Source organism: Colossoma macropomum, unplaced genomic scaffold, assembly GCF_904425465.1.
Source record: "Colossoma macropomum unplaced genomic scaffold, Colossoma_macropomum, whole genome shotgun sequence".
Lineage (NCBI taxonomy): Eukaryota > Metazoa > Chordata > Actinopteri > Characiformes > Serrasalmidae > Colossoma > Colossoma macropomum.
Genome location: NW_023494803.1, coordinates 33,041,487 through 33,057,544, shown reverse-complemented (window position 1 = coordinate 33,057,544; position 16,058 = coordinate 33,041,487).

Here is a 16,058-nt window from a genome sequence, read left to right as displayed (position 1 = left end):
GTATGTCACAGCATTAAAAATGTGAATAGACACTCACAGAGTTCATCAAATAAATTAGAGCAGACATCTATCACTGCTGTGTACAAGCCCAATTCTGGAAGAGACAGTAGATAAAACAGAAATAAAAACAGAAAACAGTGATTTATGAATCTACTTTGACCTGTATTTGAACAAAAACAGAACAAAGTTTTGTTTTACTTTATTAGTTGTTAAATTAAATTTATTGTTCTTTTGTAAATATATGTTCATTCTAAAACTTATGCCTGCAATATGTTCCAGAAAAGTTGGGACATGGGCAATTTAAGACTAGGAACACTGTGAAATGTTCAAAAAACTGTTTAAACAGGTGAGACAATCATGCTTAGGTATAAAAGGAGCATCCAGGAAAAGCACATCACTTTGCCAAAAATCCATCAGCAAAAAATCCAAGAGCTTAAAAATAATGTTTCTCAGCCAAAGATTTTAAAGCATTTTAGGTATTTCACACTCTATGGTGGGTAATATCATCAAAAGATCCAAGAAATCTGGAGAAATCTCCATAAGTAAAGGACAAGGCTGAAAACGACACACTGTGTCCTTCAACCCCTCAGATGGCACTGCATTTAAAAAATAACATGTTTCTGTTATGGATATCACTGCATGGGCTCTTTTGTCAATTCCCTTGTCAATGAACATCTTCTGTCACTGCATCCACAACTGTAAGTGAAGACTGTACTAAGCACAGCAGAAGTCATATGTTAATAACGTCCAAAAATGCTGCAGACTTCTCTGGGCTTGAGCTCATTTGAAATGAACTGAGGCACAGTGGAAACATGTATTGTGGACGGACGAGTCAACCTTTCAACTGCGTATAGAAATTATGGGTGTAGTGTACTCTGGGCTAAAGAAGAAAAGGACAGGTTAGACTGTTACCAGTGTAAAGTTCAAAAGGTTTGTCATGGTATGGGGGTTGTATTAGTGGGTAACCTGCGCATCTGTGAAGGCACCATTAATGCTAAACACATTTTGGAGCAACATATGCTGTCTTTCACATGATGTCTTTTTCAGGGATGTCCATGCTTCTTTCAACATGACAACACCAAAAAACATTCTGCACATGTGTCAACAGCATGGCTGCATCATCAGAGAGTGTGGGTGCTACACTGGCCTGCCTGCAGTCCCGAAGTGTTTCCCATTGAAAATGGGTGGTGCATTATTAAGCTCAGAATATGACAAAAAAAAAAGAACCTGTATGATTTCACAGACCTGTATGATGAAAGAACTGGAAAAAATCCTCTTTCAAAAGTCTTCAGTCTCCATAAAACTACTAAACATAGTCAAAAGGAAATGTGATGTAAACATGTGAAGTAAACATGCTCCTGTCCCAACTTTTGTGGAAAGTGTGGCAGGCATTTATTTGGAATGAGCGTATATTTACAAAAAGCAATGAAGCCTATAATGTAAAACATCAAATATTGTGTTTTTGTCCCATTGTCAATTTAATACAGGTCAAACAGTATTTACTTATCACTGTTTTCTGTTTTTATTAGTAAAAGTGCTATGCATACTTTTTGCCCTTTTGATTTGACTGACGTTTAAGCTTTTAGCAGTAATTCATCAAAGAAGGTCTAAATTTCCAATTATGATAACTCATAAAACCATATTTTTTTAGTTAATTAGATCATTCAATTCCAGTGGAGATTTTTTTTTAAATTAATTTCAGGCACATCAAAAACATGAAACATGAAAAGAGCTGGATATTATGCTTTGTTGACTCTCACAAATTACTGGAAATTATGACTATGAAGTTCTCCCATCCTCATCACTTTTCTGGTCTTCAGCATGTTGAAATGGTAAGAAATATACTGTGAATTATATTGGACTATGTCTAAATGTATAAGGACTCTCCAGTGATATAAGGATGACCTCATAACTCACCCAAACAGGGAACAAACAGAACGTCTGGCTCTAGTTTTATTACATATTCCACCTGCTTGAGACAGCTGGAACTGACTATAATAACTATGCTTAGCAATTCCATTGTATTTTTGGTCATTTTCTGCCATGTTTAATGTGGCTAATTAGATATCTTGCTGGCAAATTGCTTTAATTTATAGGCTGACATGAAACAATACACTGCACTATTCTGCGCTCACATGCACACTCACACTTATACCACATCTTTACACAGAATCATATGAAAAAATTAAATTTCTTTTCTGTATGAAATTATGAAATTATGATCAAAACATTCAGCACAAAAAGTTTAGTATAAAAGATCAGCCTGGTGTTGGCATTACAATTAGCTTTGGAAATAACTTCTGTCACCTTAGCAACTCTTCATACAGTATTCTTAAAATAGCAATAATAAAGGCCTTTCTTGATTGCATTCTAGCGCACTTAGTCAAGTTATATTGCTTGGTGACCTTATCTTCACCTAGAAGAGTAAAAAAATAGCTGAAGTGTTGTTGGCATAAGCTTAAGCATTGACAGTGGAGAACAACCCTCGAGTACCATTAGTTGCCAAACTTGAATAGGTACAAAAAATAAATAAAATAAAATAAATAAAATAACTAGAATCACCACTGGAACCTGGGGCACTGGACCGATGACTGATGGAAAAAGCATAGTTCCAGTTTTCTGATGCCAAAGGTTCTGGTACTTTGTACAGTGGAAAAACATCCATAGTGTTGATTATTTTCCCTTATATATATATATATATATATTTATATTTTTCCATAATATTTACTTAATATATTAGACCTTTATTAGAAACATGTACCTGTTAATTCCACACACTTGCCACCTCTTAAGCTCTACCTACCTTATAGGTCCACTATTGGTGTACAGTTACAGACTCTAGATATCATGTGCAATTTGTCAGCCCCCTCATATCGGTCATCAGGTTCTGACCACAGGACCTCTATTCACCAGATATTATTTGGGTAGTGGACCATTATTTTGTGTTGGAAACTGACATGGTACTGTTTGTGGTGCTGGTACGAGTGCATCAGTCACAGTAGTGTTGAAGGGTTTTTCACATATCAGTGTCACTGTTTGGATCAAAGTGGACCACCACCTAAAAATATCTAGCCAAGGGCAGCTCTGTGGACAGAAACTGACCATTGATGAAGTGCTAGAGGATAACGCAAATTGTGCATCAACAGATGGGCTACAGTCTCTGACTGTCTACCAGTAAGGTGGAGCTACAAGTTTGGCCTTTCTAATAAAGTGGCCAGTGAATGTAGTTATGTAAGCAGCGTTAATGCAGTGTCTTTAAAAAAAAAAAAAAGAAGAAGAAGCGATTTGAATTGTTCATGCTGTATTAGAAAGCTTGTTAAAATGCTTCACACGATCGTCGGATGCTTCTGCAGCTGTTCGCCCAGGGGAAGCACTTACTGACATCTCGGCTATGCAGCACATGTTTAAATGCATGCATGATGAATGGATGGTGGGACAAGTATAAATGTTTTTACAGCGATGAGAAGGCGGCTTACGTGGCATACTAATTAAACTGAATTTATCATTCCTGATGGCATCCTGATGGCATGCTGATCAGTGAAAAATAAAGTGTGTTTTACATCGTTATTGGCTATTATTTTAGAAAACTGACCTTGCCTATGTCTCGGAGGGGCCAGTGAAGAAGAGTGAAATAAGCTTTGGAGATTCAGTTCACGCTTGGGGTTTAACCTTAAGACAGTATCATGAGAAGTAGGAATAAAAGTGATCGTTACTACTGCTCTGGGAACTTCCATTCATAAATTGTGAATAATTTGCTGTTATATGTCAGGTCTATATATAGCCATTATCCATTGCACTCAAAATGCCACACGCTGAGCAATAAACCAAAACAGACACAGTGGATGAATATACTGGAGGTGGCTAGAAAGAGTCCATCACTTTGCGGAGTGTGAGTTGAATAATGTATGGTGAAGTGGCTGGTATTGGTGATCTCTGTGATTGGCCGCTGACAGCTTACACTTTGTCACATCTGGGAGTTGCAGGGGAATGAGTAGCTGTGCTTGCAAATTAGCTTAGCTCCGCTCAGATGGCTGGGCTTAAGTAATAGGATACTCACACACACACATACACACACATGCACACACACACATATGCACACACATGTTTGTTTTTAATACCTTGTCAGGACATGAGGGTCATACATACAGTATGCCTCATATGGACTACATGCAAGTATCTACACGTAATGATATGTTCCATATGTGTTAGGTTTCTATATGTAATAATATGTTATGTGTTATGTGTACATATACAATGTATATGTTCCCTCAAAGGTACAACAGTGGTTTTGAGGTCCAACTGTGTACCTTAAACATTTTTTTTTCCCAGAGCAAAGATACATATTTCTACCTTTTCATAACCTAATGTTTCAAAACAGAACAATAGACCAAAAAGCCTGGACAGGGAGTGAGGGGTCAATACAATTACAAACCTGGAGTGGGATATGGTACAATTATGTTCTCTGACTAAAGGGACTGAAGATGTACCCTTGAGGGCACCACCCCAGTGAGAGTTTAGTGCTTTTTTTCTGAGAGTGTATGTGTAAAAAAACACAACTGAACTGGGTTTGTCCCTAAATATGACTCAAAAATGTCCACCACAGGCGGTGCTACACCCTCCTACATTGGCATCTCTCAACAAGCTCCTTCAATAGCTTCCATCCACTGACCGAAAATAAATGAAGTAATTAATGAATATATGTAATAACAATATGATAATAACAATATGAATATATATAGGATATGACATCCTTTATGTATTATAAATGTATTGTAAATGTGTAAGTACCTATACATAATGGTATGTCCTCCGTGTGTTAAATATATGTAATCATAATGTATTTCATGTATACATATGTATATCCCCTATGTGTTAAATGTATGTAAGTATCTCTACATAATAATAATAGGTCTCATCTGTATCACATATATGTAAGTATCAATGGGCTGGTATCCCATACAGGGATTGTGGCTAGTCCTGCACTACACAGGACCAATTAATATAATATAATAATGTACTAGACCTAATCCCTGTCTGAATTTTCTAACTAACCCTAACCTTAATCTCAGTAATCAAAAAGAAATAATTTTGTTTTTTTAGTGTTAAACAACTAATTTTATAAAGATAATGTTGCCCTATTTGCTCTGGTGTACCTACATATTCAGGACATTCTTGTACATTCTTGTATAGATAAAAGCAAACATGCACATACACATCACATCATATCTTTTGGGATTTTTCTTATAGACACACACAGAGAGCCCCACTGCTACAGTCCATATGATTCAGAAAGTGAAAAGAATCATGCTTCCATATTTTCTTTTCTCTCTGACTCTCTCTCTCTCTCTCTCTCTCTCTCTCTCTCTCTCTCTCTGTCTGTCTCTCTCTCTCTCTCTCTCTCTCTTTCTCTCTCTGTCTCTCTCTCTCCCTCCTTCCTCCTACTCTGGCTCTTCCACTCACTCAGCCCTCGCTGATCCGATTCTCTGGCCAATGGGCTGGGAGGCAGCATGGACGTCATTAGCCACTCTGCTTCAGCTCAGCACACACCACTGGAGCTGCCTGCCTAACATACAGCCACCATTAACAAAGAGAGAGAGAGAGAGAGAGAGAGCATGAGATAGAAGAGCAGGGACACAGAGATAAGCGTAGCGAGGGGATGTAGAGAGATATGAAAACAGTGAGAGGAGGGAGAGAAAAAAGAGAGAGGCTTGGCAGTCGGGCACCAATTAAAGCTGACTCCCTCTCTTTCTTTCTTCTCTCTGTCTTTCTCTGTCTGTTTCCCTCCATCTCAGTGCTCTGTCACTCCTCTCTCTCTATGGCAGTGAATCCTAAGGTTAATTGTTGGGTGATCAGAGAGGCTCAATAAACACAGGCTTCTGTTGTCTACTTGCACAAATAATAACCAGTGAAACACTATAATAATGATAAGCATGCCCGTAGCTCACCTGCTAATGCACTATATAACAGCAGTCAGTGTCAGGTTCAGGTTTGCGATGTATAATTTATAAACACTGTGCGAGATATATTCCTACTTTACCTATATAGTGATGGAGCGATGCAGAATCTCAGCCCCCTCCAGTCTGTTCGGAGGCAGACATGAGGAAGCAGTGCACTGTGGGTATCTCTCCATCTCTTTATTCCTCCTCCAGTCGGAGAGAGAGCGAATGTATTATTTACAGGGGCGGTTAAAGTAGGACACAGAAGCCTTCATAGACGGCCCATCTGGGAGCGCGAGTGTTCTCACACGTCGAATGCCTATCGCTCCAGCTTCGTTGAATCGGCAGTGCTCCTCATTCACTCATTACTGATGTATGAAACGTAATTACCAGATTTGGATGAAGGAGAGAGGGAAGAGGGAGACCAGAGAGACCACCGTCAGTTTTCTTACATGGAGCTGCTTCTGTTCAATGCACAGAGGAACAGACTAGAGGCAATGATGGGATTCTTCCCGTCTCCTTGTTTCTGTTTGGATTGAAGAGAGTAAAAATTATATCTCATTAACTATGTTTACATGCATGCCAATGGTTCCATATTAGTCTAAGACTACTTGTCTAAAACTAAGATAGGATCATGATCATGTAAACAGCATGGTTGTTATCATGGTCCTACCAAGGTATTAGTTGATCCAAAGTTAGCATGATTAAAAGGTGGCCTAAGTCAATATTTGCATGGACTATTCAAGATAGATTGGGACATGTTAGCGTGTAAATCTCAAATGGCTCAAATAGCACATTATGATCTTAAAATAATGGCTCCCAAACCCAAAACATGGGTATAAGAAAAGTAATCTGACATTTAGCTTTATCAAACTCCATTACTCCCATAGTACGCAGTATAGTAGTAATTCAGTCCTACATTTCACTGACTTTCACTAAGGCATAGAAGGAAGGGCTTGGATAACAGAACTTGTCAGTAATTGCATTACTACTACAGCTAGCGTAAAACGGAAATAGCATCTTGTCTCATCAGAATACCTGGCAGCACAGGCACAAACAACAGGGGGGCACTGGGTTGTTGGACCCCCAAAACTAAAGAAAGGAGGGGTCTTGCCTGCCCAATCCTAGCACAAAGGTTGGAAAAGCGATGGTAGAGAAACTACACGGAATAGTCTGAAAACAGCTGCTATAGTCAAACTGCATGTAACGGTTGAAAACACTAGAGGTTTTAAACATGCAGGGATGCTACAGCGACCAGAAAAACTGTGCCATCTTCCTCATGTATATCACTCACCGATTCAGTGTTGCCAGATTCGTAGTTTTCAAAGTGTCGATTGAGGGAGTAGTTTGAAAGTGCCTCTCACATGGCAAAAGTTTTATTACAGACTACTATAACCTAAGAACAGCTCAATCAGTCCCTGTAGTTACTCAACAATAAGTCTTAGTATGTAATAAGCCTGGGATGTCAAGAGGTTAAAAGACTGGTTTTACAAGGACAAGTAACACGAGTTCATGGAAAATTTGTCAGACTTAACGGTGAACAGTATGCAGGTAGGTGAAATCAGGCCAACTTGTCCTGACCTTGAACTTGTGCATGCCGAGTTTAGTGTCCTCAATGTTTAACTCAAGATGGCACGCATGCCTAGCAATGTGTTTTGAACAGTGCCATAACAGACTATATGAAGTCTTGATTATGTAATCTAATTACAAAAATCAAATACTCTGAGCATGATATATTTAGACAATGACACTTTTTTGAAGATTACTTCTTTCAGGGATTCCATTTGAAGCACCTCATGGTCCTGGCTTATAACTCACTCACTCACTCACTCACTCACTCACTCACTCATGTTTAGCAGGCTGAACAAGGGGAGTTATTAGCATTCCAGTAACTTTTAGTACATCACAAGATTGGTGCTTTGCATCAATGACACTGTGTGTCCTTGTTGATAAGTCAACATTAAAGAATCAGTCTATTAATTCTCAATTTACTGAGCGTGTGAAGTCCACAAACCCCATTCTAACTGTATCACAATTACTGATAACTGAATATGATTCTGGGAGATGGAATAAAAGTAGAGGGGATCTTAGTGGATGGTTTGAGGTTTTGAAAAGCAATTAGCTGAATAAAAGCAAATTAGGCAGTTCAGATCAGAAACAGTCCAAAATTAATAAGATTACATTTCAGCTTTTAAGCAATCTAGAAGACTGTTTTACTGATTACAAGTAATTTGGAATCACTACAAGATTACAGTTATTAAGTAACCTAGTGCATTGGTTTTGGAAAAGGGGGGAATCTCATATGTGGGTAAACTTACATACATCATGAAGGGACATTTCATGTTAGTCAGGCTTTGCTGGGACACATGTTATGCGGGCTATAAATGGACTGGTTTTTATACAACGTGTTGGTTCAAGTCCAGAGGTTACCTGGGCTTGTGTGCATGTAAGTGTAGCTATTGATTCTCATATAAACATAATCTCATTAGTCCTGGTCACTATGTTAACCACTACATCCTTACAATCATAATCATGGGCTGTTATATTTACTCCTGTGTTATAGCACATGCATCCATTCTTTGTTTCATTACTTCAGATTATATTTCTTTGGAACCAATTGGAAGAGAAAGATCAAGGATATAGATAAATGCCAGCATCTAAGATATTATAAAATGATAATAACAGCCTCTTCACTATGGTTCTAAGAACAGGAGCAGTTTTCAAGCAGGTCAAGCTCTGCATACAAATCAGAAAATACAAAAGACTTAACATGCTGGTAACTTGTAGCTTTGGTAACACTTTAATTTAGGGGGATGTTGTAATGCCCTATATAAAGCCTTATCAATAGCAGGTAATTAACTGGCTGCTCATTACTACTTTGTAAATCAGTAACTAGGCTGAATTATATATTTTCAAGAGCATTTTTAATTATATTTTCATGTACATATATATTAAAAACATCACTTATTGATATGAAGACATCCAACTAGTGCTTTGCTATGTTACAGACAAAAAATTAAGTTAATCCTTTAAAATCCCAGGCTTATTACATAACAAGGCTCATTATTCAGTAACCACAGGGACTTCAATGCAAACCGGTGGGCCCTGACCATGTAAGGGGTTAATAATGATAATAATTAATGATTGATAATTATAATAATAAGCACAGTTCATGCAGACCCAGAGAAATCTGCATTAGGGTTGGAGCAGTCACACAAACAAGTCGAGCTTGAACTCAAAAGTTGGACTTGTTTATATTTCAAATATGAGGTTACCAGTTAAAAAAAGAACATCTACCTGAGGGCTCACCTGTTGTGCCTCCTCATACTTTCCATGCTTTCCATTTGTATTCCACCTCTTTCTTTTTCTCTTTCTCAGATGTGTATGTCTCATTGTCATTCCTAATTTCTACTGCTTTTCATCCATTTCTCCCAGCAGCATTTTGTATTTCTCCTTTGTTTTGTTCTGCTTTGACTCTTTTCTTTTTATTTGTCTCTTCTCTCCTGTATGTTGGTCCTCTTTTGCTATATTTGCAACATCACCCTTATTTGCTTCCATTTATTCTCTCTCTCTTTAACCTATTGTCTACTCTCTCTTTTTTGCTCCTCCTCCCTCCTTTATCGACCTGACTCAACCTTTCACACTACACTCTCAGAAATAAGGGTACGAAACTGTCACTGGGGCAGTACCCCTCTTGTCACTGGGGTGGTACCCTCAAGGCTACATCTCAGTACCTTTAGTCAGGGACCATAATTATACCATTATCCATTAAAATTATATTTTCTAAGTTGTATTGACTCCACACACCCCGTCTTGTCTCCAGCCTTTTTATTTTATTGCTCTGTTTAAAAACATTAGGTTATGAAAAGGTGCAAATATGTACTTTTCACCTGGAAAAACTTATTTAAGGTACACAACTGGACCTTAAAACCACTGATGTAGCTTTGAGGGGACATTTACATTTTTGATGAATGGAAAACGTACCTGCACAGAACCTTTATTACTAACAGCGCATGCTTCTCTCAGCTGCTGCATTATGAGGTTCCATCATCCAAACATTTCCCACATTTCCACCTTTTCTTACATTAAAGGAATAACCCAGAATTTTTTAACCTAATGCCCATCTGATGTATCTGTAGCGTTTAGTCACTGTCCAATTAAATGTGTCTTCATTTTTGTCGACTAAGTTTTCTACGTTCTTTGAACTGTTCTTTACATTGTGTCAAAATGACATGATGAATGGACCCATAGAAATGCCCCAAAATCACTTGGAATAAAACCTCCTCATCTTACCTTATCATTAAAAGTTAAGAACACCTTTGCCTTCTCCTGTAAAGCTGCTATTTTGGAGATCCATGTTTTTCTCTGGACAATGATGATATGGTTGATGACCATAGACAACAGTCTCTCTGTACTTAGAAAACAATAGAAACTCATTGACTTAAAACACATTCATAACAGAAGTCAATGGGAAGGTTTTCTCCTTTTTTACTAATTCTAGGGAAACGCATCATAATGACTGTCTGTGATAATCAACCGTATTCTCCAAATAAGACAGATAGAGATTAAGCTGAAGAATGCTGGAGTGTTCCTTTAAAGCATTGCAGCTCCTCTTCCTCCCTCCCTCCCTCCCTCCCTCTCTCACGCCCTCCGTCCTTTCCTCTCCCTCCCTCCTTCCCTCCCTCCATCCATCTCTTTGGGCTCTCTGAGCCAGGCTTTATTAGTGGAGCTATATTCAGCCAAGGCTGGTGGCAGACAGAAGGAGCAGTGCTGGTGCTCCATCCAGACAGCCAGACTGGCAGCCGTATGCCCGGCTGCCTCTGCCATCCCTGTCTCAATCAGCCTGATCAGAAAAGGGCTGATTCATCTCACAGGAAGTCAGGCCAGGGGTGGAGAACAGGAAGGACGCAGGCGCCTATTACATCCATCATGCGCTCTGCATTTCAGTGTGAAAATGCATGCTGTGCTTAGCATTGGAATAAAACTTCATTCACACTGTTAAAATCAAAAAAGGATTATTTGGAATGATGCTACTTTTGGTTCCCTGAAGAACCTTTCACTGGCTGGTTCTTTAACCTCTTTTCGCAGGCCCCGTCTGATATTTACAGTTGTTGTTTAATAAACTAATTTTCCCTGCTTCTCTGTTATCAGATTAGCTAGGACACTGATGGTCCTCTGTGTGAAATGTTTTGTCTATGTTGAGCTGCTAGTGGTCAATGAGGGGTGAAAGGTGAGGAGTGAGAGCCCCCTGCTGTGAAAACATTTCTCTCCTCTTCATAAAGACGTCTGTGCTGAGATAAAACAGAAAGCTCCATTTAAGCTTTCTTGATATGAAAAATTTGTTTACAACTGTCACAATAAAAACAATAACAATACTTTTAGAAATGTTTACTTGCTTGCTTACCTACAGAGACAAAAATTCAGTTTCCTTCTGTAAATCATGCACATTTCCATTGAAATAAATAGTATTGAAAGAAAAAATGCATGGTGAAAAAACTGAGCAGAAATTGTATTTTATGGCTACTGTGAAAAAGGGTTCAACTCGTGGTTCTCAAGCTGGTCCTAAGTTCTCCTCAGACAGTTCATATTGTCTCCCAGCTCATAGAGATAAAGCACAAGTGTGGACTCTCTGGAGGGCCCTGAGGACCAATTTAAGAACCCCTTAAATGAGATGTGAATGTGAAAAATCTTTTCAGAGTTTAAAGAACCTCCACATAACGTAAATGTTCTATTACTGGAAGGGTCCATTTAGGAAGAATGTAGACTAGAATTTTCTTTTAAATACATTGCCTTTGTAGTTTGCTGAAAAGTAGGATCACATTAAATCTAAATAAAAGAAAAAAACAAATATTATACAGATTAACCTTTTTTGATTGCTCAACAATGGACAGAAAACAGAATGTTTTTTAAATTACATTCCAGCTAGTAGATATTATCAGTAGCACTTGGCTAGCTAGCTCCTCGGTTCTTTTAAAGTGGAAATTTAAAGTGTAATAACCGCAGCCCAGACAATGGTTTGTTCCTCGTTTGAATCCAGGTTGCTCATGCTCTTATAGAGTTCTTCCTGTCACTGTAAAGATGCTTTGGGACAGTGTGAAACCCTAGGGTCATATGTGTTGTACAGGTGCTAAACAAATATAATTAAACACACACACACACACACACACACACACACACACACACACACACACACACATTTTCTTAACCTCTTATCCTTCTGGTTTGCGGGGGGTGCTGGAGCCTATCCCAGCAGTCATTGGGTGGAAGGCAGGACACGCCCTGGACAGGTCGCCAGTCCATATAATTAAACAAATAAATTGAAAAAAAGTTGGAGGTGAGCATTACATGATCAAGTCTCTCTAGAATGCAAAAATCTAGGCAAAAATCTGATTGATAATTTGTTGGTAGAGTTTGTAACATGCAGGTGTGCCCTGCTTGCGCCCTGTCAGCATTACCATTTCTATCTTCTGATGGACCACATAGCATCTGAACTCTGAGCTGTAAAAAAATACTTAAAATACCATAATTACAGTGAATTACAAAAAAAATGAAAAGTGAGATACGGTACAGTGTGATTCGATAACACTATTGTCATCCAATTTATATTCTTTTTCTTCTTTTTTCCGCTAATTCGTCTCGCAGTTTTAGAGATATCGACACAGTTCCAGCTTCAGAATGTTCAGTCTTATTAGGAATGGTGTGTTTCTATACAGCTTTTTGATCTGCAGTACATTTTTTGTACAATTTTCATAAATTATGATTTGTTTTTCCCATAGGAATAAATGGTTTGCAGAGGTTTAATGATCTACTGGACTTCTGCTCAACCGAAAGACACTGTTTGGCATATACTATCTCAGGGCAGGCCCCTGAGCATGAATTCAATGTTGTTCTGACCTACACTCATCTGTTTTTTTTTTTTTATAGCTCATTACTAATCCACAGCCACAGTGACCTGCACTCCTCTATATGTTGTTTTTTCATTGCTTGTTCCTTCCATAGAGCCCCATTCATTTTTGCCCCTACTCAAACTCTATTTCCTTCGCCCAACAGCCACCAAACTGCATGCACTCACTCAGGGCAGGTCCCCAAGCTCAGATCCACAGCCATCCTGACCTGCAGTCCTCTACATGTCATTTTTCATCTCTTGTCAACAACACCTAGCAACCATTTGGCAACTCCCTAACAGCTCAGTAAACACTCTGTACACAACGGCAAACTTCTAGCAACAACTTAGCAACCAAATCTTATAATATAGCAACCACCTAGTAATACCTTAGCAACCACATAACAACACCTTAGCAACCAAGCAGTACACCAAGGCAACCGCTTAGCAACACCTTAGCAACCTTCAAGCAACACCTTTGCAATCTCCTAGCAACAGCATAGCAACCACCTGGAATACCATAGCATCTACCTAGCAACCATGTAAAACACCACAGTAACTGCCTGGCCCTAGCAACTGCTCCTGAGTCGCTTAAGCTGTGCAGTCATGCGGCATTTTCTTCAGGGAATCTGCTATCCTGGTTACAATATGTTATTATATGTGAATTCTGGGGGCTGATGTCCATTCTGAAAAGCAGCATCTTGGTCATCCACTTTTAATGGAGGAGCCATTTTTGATGCCCTGAGATATGTGGTGCACAGTTGCAGCTTGAAGGTGAAAGTTCAAATTTGTTGACCTCTGACCCCATGCTGTGCTAAACTTGAAACGCGTTGCCAGTGACTGCAGGCAATATTTTGGCTTCCAGTCACTGTAGAAAAAAAATGCTGTTGTGTGCTTTCATGTCACTACCGAAACACAAAGAGTTTTAGTCCATAGGCGGAGACTTATTTTAGCCACACCCCTGCATTTTAGAGGAGGAAGTGAGACTGTACCCCTGTCCCTTATGGCCACATGGTGAGCAGTTAGATCTCACAGTTTCAAAGTAAATGTGTCCCAAAGTCTGAAAATCAGTGTGTAACATTCAGAATTGTCACTACTGAAACACATATTTTCTGCAATTAAGTAAACTTTTTTTGTGTTTTAATGAGGGTTTTGTTGATTTTATGTGTAACTGTTCAAAGCTGTGTTGCAAGTTATATTCAAAATTAACTAAAACTGTCACTACTGAAACAGTCACTACAGAAACATTTTGGAAAGTTTTGGTAGTGTTATGGTTGTTTTGGTAGTGACATGTTCAACTCTTTATTTTAATAAAATAAAACATAACTAAGCCATAGGGTCACTGAAAGCTAAATGACTAAAGTCCAAGTCACTAAAAAGTCTGAAATTTGTTTTGACTTTGAGCCAGTTTGATCCATATCATGGAGTAAGTAAATCATCAGGTTGGTGTTATGGGGAGAACTATAGCTGTAGTATCTGTGAAGTGTAGCCTCTACAAAGCAGGTTGGCAGTGCTGGGGTTTACTGGGTGTCAGATCCTGATGTAAAGTGCACGGGTTGAACTGTGGTTCTTCATGCCAGTAAGTCAACATCACCTGTCTAGTAAGGCATTAGCAAGTGAACGGACTTTGCTCTGTGAATGCAATAGCTATTACTTTTCGTCATTTTAATTATACGTCTATTTTCCAATAGTTTTACCCTTCACTGTACTCTTCAGCTTTAAAAACATGTCCAGAATAATTGCTCCTATACAGTAGCATACTGTGTTCACTTTAGTTACTGTGATTGTAATTCTGCAGAGTTAAAGAATAATTGCTGTAAAATGTCTCACTGTACTAAGTTACCAGTAACTTTCTGTAAATTGTACAGCAATTTTTATAATGTACTTCATCACACACCAATGGATAAGGTTACCTGGGATGAAATCTACTTTTAACCTGAACAGATTATCATTCTCTCATGGTCTATCATTAGATCCTTCAGTCAATATTAAGAGAAAAGCTCCTTTTCTCTGATTGCAGTCCTAATTTCACCCTCACTAATGAATAGCCTCTCTACACTGAAGAACCAGCACCATAAACCGCTCTTAAAAACCTCTCCTAACCAGCACTGAACCTGACACCATGTACAGTATCTCACTGAAATAATTATGAAATGATTAGAGAAATTACCTATTGCCACATTACATAATAGCAGCTTATGGGCACATGTGTTATGTTAAATATTATAACCTTCATGTCTTAAGTGATTATGTCCACACACAGCATTGTCTTACCATATGATCAGTGAAAAGAAATCATTTCCATGATAATGAACTGTAAAGTAATTAGCTGGGCTAATGGCACACTGGGGGGGAGTGGGAATAATACTCAAAAAGGAAAAAGAGGAACTGCATAGCTGTCAGTGTAACGGGAACACTGGTAAACTTCTGAGGCCTCTCCGAGTCTTCTTTAGCTTCAGACTTTGATTCACAGGACTGACAACCTTATTATGCACCAGGCTTATTATTGATATTACTCTGAGCTCGGTTGCCATGACCACCGTGCAAGAGACATTTAATTTTCTCTCCTCCATCATCATTATCTATGAGACCATCTGTTGTGCAAAATGAATTCAGCCTCATTTGCATGACTGATAAGCGCATTCTTTATCTATTTAACAGAAGGTCATATGCCATGGGTTTGGAGGCAGGGAAAGAGAGAGAGAGAGAGAGAGAGAGAGAGAGAGAGAGAGAGAGAGAGAGAGAGAGGGAGAGTATTAGCACGAATGTCTATTTTTGGTGAGTTCATGTCTTACCCTGTGTGTGTTCATGTGTGTTGTGTGAGGAAGGGAAAGGCTGAATATGTTAACAGTATGTCAGCCCTAACAGGAAGAAAAGGAATCTCTCTCTCTCTCTCTCTCTCTCTCTCTCTCTACGTATATATATATATATATATATATATATATGTAGAGAGAGAGAGAGAGAGAGAGAGAGAGAGAGAGGGAGAGACACAGTTTTGACATAATTAGAAAAAACCTACTGTCCTTTACGTTATATGTAAATTTCAAGATGAATGGACCAAAAGAAAGGCCCAAAATTACTTGGAACAATGTCTGTTCCCATTGACTTACACTAAAAAGCAAAGTATATTTTTTCTCCTGAAAAAGTTACCATTTTGGAGATACAGGGTTTTGGTCTGACAGCAGATATATATATATATATATATATATATATATATATATATATATATAAAACAAAGA